This window comes from Solanum tuberosum, unplaced genomic scaffold (genome assembly GCF_000226075.1).
Source record: "Solanum tuberosum cultivar DM 1-3 516 R44 unplaced genomic scaffold, SolTub_3.0 scf00108, whole genome shotgun sequence".
In the NCBI taxonomy this organism is placed as follows: Eukaryota; Viridiplantae; Streptophyta; class Magnoliopsida; order Solanales; family Solanaceae; genus Solanum; species Solanum tuberosum.
The window spans coordinates 147,889-154,315 of NW_006239033.1; the positions used below are offsets into that span (position 1 = coordinate 147,889).

Consider the following 6,427-nt stretch of genomic DNA (forward strand, 5'->3'; position numbering starts at 1 on the left):
ACAACAACAACAATAATAATAATAATAAAAACAGCAACAACAACAATAATAACAACAACAACAACAACAACAACAATAATAATAATAAAGCTAAAATAAAAAAGTGACGTGACAATCTTCTTAGTTCAACATTCATATTTATTTGTTAGAATTAAAGCACAATTTCAAAAATTAATGCTATAAATGTTTGTTTCCTCATAAGTACCATTTTCTCTCTCTCTCTCTATATATATAAAAGAAAAAGTTGCGGGTCTAAGTAAAATATTATTTGTTTTAATTTAATTTTTAAAATACTAAGTTCAGTTTACTAGTTGAAAATTAAGATGGAGGAGTAATGCTTAATTCTTGTCTCTTTTGAATGTGTGTTTTCTAACAGCAATAATAAATTGTTATCATACACATGCAAATTAAAATGTTACTCTACTAAGTGAAGTTTGTTTTTTTCAATTTAGCAGCTGCCATTTGAGGAAGACAGAAGAAGAAGAAGAATCATGGATCTTATTGATGATTTCTTACATGGCTTGAAGCAAATAAAAAATGAATTCATTGCTTCAAAATGGGATGACTTTGAAAAGCTAAGAATGGATCTGAGATTCCTAAGAATATTTGTCCTGTTTGGGAATTCAAATTTGGATGACTTTCATGGCAGGATGTCCCTAAATATAAACAAGTTCAGTAATAATGATAAAGTAAATCTAGCCATGACAACGGAGGAGAAAATGTTTGAATACCTCTTCAGACACCTCCATGATCTACCAAAGTATTGTTCTGATTTTCTTCTCCCCCAGATGACTGACTACAAAATTCTTCGCCAAGTATTCCATCATCTGAGAGATTTCTATCCTATCCTTGTGGCCAACAAAACAAGTACTGAATATCTCTATCCCCGCTTCCAATTGACTGCTGATAGAGTAACACAATTCTGTTTTGATCTTTGGACTGGACAGTATAGAGGAGATGATGGCGATTACAAGGAGTATGACGTCTCTCAATGCTCTTCCAAGATCACTTCTCTACTCATCTACTTAATCCCTCTTGAGCTGGATGTTCTATACATTTGTATTTCTAAGCTCATGAAAGAATCAAGGTCAACAGAACTAGAAGGGTTTGTTAAGCAAATCCTAAAAGCATCTCCAAGGATTCTTCAACTTCGTCTGATTCATCTCCAACGACGCATGGAAGGTGCAGTAGCTATCAATTACGCTCCAACTCAAAGCATTAATGTCATGATGGAATTCCTATTAATCTTTCTAACTGATATACCAAAGCGCTTTATCCATCCTGAAAAATTGAACGATATGTTGGCACATGTTGAATTACTTACAAGGAAGATATCCATTTTGGTGGGCAAGCTGTTGGAGGAGAGCTTTGAGAATAATATCAACGAAGCAGACTTTTCAGCTCCAGGCTTGTTGCAAGAAATTGAACAAATGAAGGGAGATATCAGATAGATTATTTTGAAAGCCCCAGAATCATCTCAACTTGGCTTTCCTATGGATGATGGTTTCCTCTTCATGAATCTTCTACTCGGACGTTTATACGATTTGTTCATTTCCAATGTTTATTTAGTTTCTCTGATAAAGAAAGAAATTGGGATGGTGAAAGAAAGCTTCGAATTCCTAAGATCATCTTTTGGGAAAGGCAGGCAAACATTGGATGACACTAGTGGAGTAGTTAAAGATTGTTGGGTGCGTACTTTAGATGTGGCATATGAGACAGAACATGTCATTAGTTCCATTCTTGTGAGAGATAAAGCTCTCTCGCATCTCATCTTCTCACTTCCAAGTGTCGCTGATAAGATCAAGCTTATCGTGGCAGAAGTCACCAGTTTACAGCTGGAGGATAAAAATGGGAATGACCCCCTTGATGCAAAGTCTTCCGACAAGCCAATTGAGTCAACCTCATCATCTTTTGTTGAGGTAACAATAGGTCATGAGGAAGAAGAATCCTAGATCACTGACCAGCTCCTAGATGAACATGAATTCGAGCTTGATGTCATTTCAATTGTCGGAATGCCAGGACTCGGTAAAACTACTCTGGCCAACAGAGTGTATAACAATACATTAGTTACTAATCATTCCAAAGTTCATGCTTGGTGCACTGTTTCCCAAAAGTATAACAAGTCATAGGTGTTGCGGGAGATTCTTCATCAAGTAACTGGCTCGGAAGGAAACAAAAGTGAGGATGACCTTGCTGAAAAGCTAAGAAGAGCACTACTTGATAAAAGATACCTCATCGTCTTGGATGATGTGTGGGATATTGCTACAGGGGAGATGTTAATAGCATGTTTTCCAAAGGATAAGAGAAGAAATAGAATTATTTTAACTAGCCGAAGTATGAAGGTAGGTTTGCAGGTTAAATGTCATAGTGATCCTCGCCGCCTTCAATTTTTAACACCTGAAAAAAGTTGGGATTTATCCGAAAAAAGGGTATTTGGAGAAGGACGCTGCCTTGCTGAACTGTCCTATGTTGGACACCAAATAGTTGTGAACTGTAAAGGTCTTTCTTTGGCTGTTGTTTTGATTGCTAGAGTAACTGTTAGAGTAAGGAAAGGAAAGAAAAAGGAAAATGAAAAGGATTTGTGGCTTAAGATTCAACATAATCTAGATTCCTTTATTTCTGCCAACAAGAATTTGCAGATGATGAAGGTTATGCAATTAAGTTATGACCATTTACCATACCACCTAAAGTCGTTGTTGCTTTACTTTGCAAGATCTCAAAAGAGCAAACGAACTCCAGTCTCTAAGTTGATGCAGTTGTGGATGGCCGAAGGGTTTGTGGATCATGATATCCCATCCAAGAGTAGTTTAGAGGAAGCAACTCAAAGTTACTTGGATGCTTTAATTTCCAGTAGCCTGATATTTGTGGATCATATCCCCTCCAAGAAGAGGACTTGGCCTTTTTCTGGTATGATCAAGGTTTGCTATGTGCATGATGTTGTGCACGATTTTTGTTCAGTAAAAGCCAAAAAGGAAAAGTTTTTCAAGTTAATCAATTCAGGTGCTCCATTTCATGCTTTGGATTTCCTACACCGTCGTCTAACCGTTCATACTAAACATAGCCAACTTCACAAAAAATGTGTTTTGTTCAATTCTACTAAGTCTTCAGCTGGTAGTAAGAATCTCATACCTTTGAAAGTGAGGGATTCTTTCTTTGAAGATTACGCCGACTATATCTGTCACACAAGACACTTGAAACTTCTTAGAGTGTTGCAACTGCGTAACATTCTTCTGAATGATTATTTAATAGAAGAAATAGGTTCTCTATTTTATTTGAGGTTCTTAAGGATTGAGACTCTTGATCTAAAAGTTATCCCACTGTTGTGGTTGAACCTCCAGAATCTGGAAACTCTGTTGATCAGAACACAATGTTCCACCATAGTATTACTGCCCAAAATTCTCAAACTGTCAAAGCTGAAACATATTAGCATTGACAACATGAGTTCTTTCTTTGAAAATGAAAAGGATGCAGACAATATTATGCATCAACGAAATAGAATATTGGAAGCTGAGAATTCAAAGTTGACAACTTTATCCCAAGTTCAAATTTCATATTCTGAAGGCACAAATGATGCTCTAGAGAAGTTCACAAATCTTCAGCACCTTGATTGCATCATCGAGGAGCCGATAGATCCTCCTTCACACAACGATTGGTTTCCTAAGTTTAATGTCCTTAATAAACTTGAATCACTCATTGCAAGATACAGAGATGACTCCGAGTTAATAGACCAAATCCCACCTCCCAATGAATATCACTTCCCTACAAGCTTGAAAGTGTTACGGTTGTATGGTTTTCTGCTGAGACCTACTTTGTTGTCAGTAATCGTGGCATTGCCTGAGCTTGAAATTCTTGTTTTAAACACATCTGATTTCAGCGAGGACAAGTGGGATGCAAGTAAGGACATCTATCAAAGTCTTAAGACTTTACATTTGGAAAATGTCAAATTATCAGAATGGCAAGTTGATAGGGAAACTTTTCCCAACCTTGAGGAATTAATACTAGAATATTGTTTCAAGCTTACGGAGATCCCTTCTGCATTTGGGGATATAGATACTTTAAAGTCCATTCGCGTGGTTCAAAGTAAGTGTGAGCTTGGAGATTCAGCCATGGAGATGAGGAAAGATGTGGAAGCTTACACAGGAGAGAACAAACTTCATGTCCATTTATCATATGAGTATAGTGCATTAGGTTACGAAGAAGAGAGCAAAGAAGAGGTAATTAATTTCTTAGTCATAAAATTGCTTTTGAGTTCAAGTTATATACTAACAACTTTTTTTTGTTGGATGGCATATTTGAACTTGGTTTAGAGATCCAAGGAAATTGTTGGGTAATGCCAACATCTTGCTTATGACAAGGCTCACCAGAGGTGGGAGTGGCCCGGGTCAAAGTTATAATCGAGCATGGCGCTTGCTTGGTGGACTTAGTTAAGAAACAAATTTGTGATTTGCTATGTTAGGGTTGATGTTGAGATAATATTCATTAACTTGTTGCATTTTTCATTGTTAAAAGAGTTTTATGGACCATTAAAGTCTACAGATGCCGCGATTGCTGACATTAGCAGGCTACTACAAATTAATTCTCGACTGTTTCCTAAACTTTTAGAGTTGATTGTTTAGACGGTCATTCTACTAATGAAAATTATGCACATAAGTGCCAAAATGTTGGACCTAACGTGAACATTCAATTTAGTCTAATAAAAGATCTGAAATTTATTAGTTCAAGTTTATCATCATATCATCATACATTATTAAAAGTGGGAAGATTCAAAGTGTAATATTTGATTCATTAAATATTAAATAGGTATCATGTTGAGAATATAATCAAATAACAAAAGTGTGTTCTCTCTAACAGCTTAAACTTTTAGATAAGATGGTCACACACGTCAACATATTATAGCATATTATTATTTATTTATTAAATATTAATACAGGGAAAATGTTAAGTCATTGATGAAATACTAAAATACCATAGAAAGATGTTAGACATGTTTACCCTTTAAAAAACTAGTTAGTTACATTTTTTTTATCTTTTTTTTTTTGTATTTATATTTTCCTTGCACTTAATGTGCTCTAGTCTTTTTCTCTCTTTTATTTATTTGCTATTTTTTTCTTTATTTACTTTAAATATTTATTTTCATATATCACAATTAATTACCTATTCAATAGTTACTCTTAATATTTATAACTTTGATTCTTTTTATATTCATAACCTCCAAATATAAAGAGAGCCTCAAGCCTAGTTAACTTATTCCACCCTGTTTTGCGAGCATGACAATATTAAAATGATGGAGCTCTCAAAATCCTAGACCCATATCCTCCTTGCGCACACAAACTTTCTGCCAAGACATCCACCTTATTCCTCGATTTTCCCTCATTCCTGATTTCCACAAAAATCTATTCATGGCTCGCTCAACAGGTTCACATATATTACTGGGAAGTAAGAACATATTCTTCACATAAGTTGGAATTTTGAACCACTCTTTTGAGCGATACTTCTCGCCCTGCTTGCGAGAGACTAATACACTTCCAACTGTTTATCTTCGTAATTACTCTATCATGAATATAAGCAAAGACGGATTTTTTGCTTCTTCCTACTACTTCCGGCAAGCCAAGATACTTTTCAGGAGTATTCATCTGCTTGACATGAAGGATATCCACAATCTCTTTTTTTTCACACTTTCATTTGTATTACTACTGAAGAAAATATCAAATTTTTGAAAATTTACCTGTTGACCAGAGGCTGACTGATAAATCTCCTAACATAGCCTAATAGTTTCTGCCTCCTCCTTTGTTGCTTTAAAAAATATAAAGCATCATCCGCAAAAAATAAGTGCGGAATAGATGGTGCTTTAGTGCAAATTTTGACACCATGAATTTGGCCCTGAATAGACATTCACTACAACAACGTTGATAAACCCTCCGCAGCTATCAAAAATAGATAAGGTGATATGGGATCACCTTGACTCAAGTCTCTTCTTGGAGAAATATTTCCGAACTGCTTGCCATCATGACTAAATTTTTAAGTAACTGTCGTTACCATCTGCACAACTTTATTCACCCAAACAAAATCCCATATTTATCATCATTGCTCACAGAAAACCCCATTCAACGCGATCATAAGCTTTACTCATGTTCGTTTTAAGTGTTGCATAACCCACTTTGCCTTGTGTTTTCCTCTTTAGATAATGCATAGCTTCAAAGGAAATCATTGCATTATCTGTAATGTATCTTCCTAGAATGAATGAACTTTGGGCCTAGATATTATTAGATTCATACATCATGTCATTCGATTCGCAAGGACTTTACAAGTGATTCTATCAACAACATTGCAAAGGGAGATAAGCCATAAATCTGAAACAAATTCAGGTTGTTTCTTTTTTGGGATTAACACAATATTAGTATTGTTAACATTCCATAATGGCCTTAGA

The 6,427-nt window shown here is 35.4% G+C and overlaps 1 pseudogene; it reads left to right on the top strand.

The window, feature by feature from the left end:
• The first annotated feature begins 485 nt into the window (after positions 1 to 485).
• Positions 486 to 4,331, top strand: LOC102597640 (putative late blight resistance protein homolog R1A-3; annotated as a pseudogene).
• Positions 4,332 to 6,427: the final 2,096 nt, after the last annotated feature.